This window comes from Priapulus caudatus, unplaced genomic scaffold (genome assembly GCF_000485595.1).
Source record: "Priapulus caudatus unplaced genomic scaffold, Priapulus_caudatus-5.0.1 Scaffold1726, whole genome shotgun sequence".
Taxonomy (NCBI): Eukaryota; Metazoa; Priapulida; class Priapulimorpha; order Priapulimorphida; family Priapulidae; genus Priapulus; species Priapulus caudatus.
In genome coordinates this window covers 1,272-2,224 of record NW_014578787.1, presented here as the reverse complement: position 1 = coordinate 2,224, position 953 = coordinate 1,272, and positions in this window count along the sequence as shown.

Below are 953 nucleotides of genomic sequence, written 5' to 3'. Positions count from 1 at the left end.
TCCTCTCTCCACACCTCCTCTCCCCACATAGTAGTTTCTCTTTACATACCTCCTCTCTCCACATAGTTTCTCTTCACATACCTCCTCTCTCCACACCTCCTCTCTCCACATAGTTTCTTTTCACATACCTCCTCTCTCCACAATGTTTCTTTTCACATACCTCCTCTCTCCACATAGTTTCTCTTCACACGCCTCCTCTCTTCACACACCTTCTCTCCACATACCTCCTCTCTTCACACACCTTCTCTCCACATACCTCCTCTCTTCACACACCTTCTCTCCACATACCTCCTCTCTTCACACACCTTCTCTCCACATACCTCCTCTCTTCACACACCTTCTCTCCACATACCTCCTCTCTTCACACACCTTCTCTCCACATACCTCCTCTCTTCACACACCTTCTCTCCACATACCTCCTTTCATCACACACCGGCTCTTTCCGGTATAGCAGTTATGACACTGCATCCGCTAAACGCTAGACGCTTGTTCGGGAGAGCGCGTGACGTGACGACACTATGGCTGCACGGAGCTATTGGCCGAGAGAGGGTGATGAGGGCGAGGAGAAAGGGGAGGGAGAGAGGGACAGACAGAATCAGGGAAGGAGAGAAAGAGAGCGAGAGAGAGAGAGAGGGCGAGAGAAAGAAGGGGTCAGGAAGAAATGAGAGAGCGAGAGCGAGAGGAAGAGAGGGGGGATTGCGAGAGACAAAGGGAGAGTAAAAGCGAGCGAGTGAATAAGAGAGAAAGAGAGAGAGAGAGAAAGAGAAAGAAAGAGAGAGAGAGAGAAAGAAAAAGAAAGAGAGAGAGAGAGAGAGAGAGAGAGAGAGAGAGAGAGAGAGAGAGAGAGAGAGAGAGAGAGAGAGAGAGAGAGAGAGAGAGAGAGAGAGAGAGAGAGAGAGAGAGAGAGAGAGAGAGAGAGAGAGAGAGAGAGAGAGAGAGAGAGAGAGTAGAGA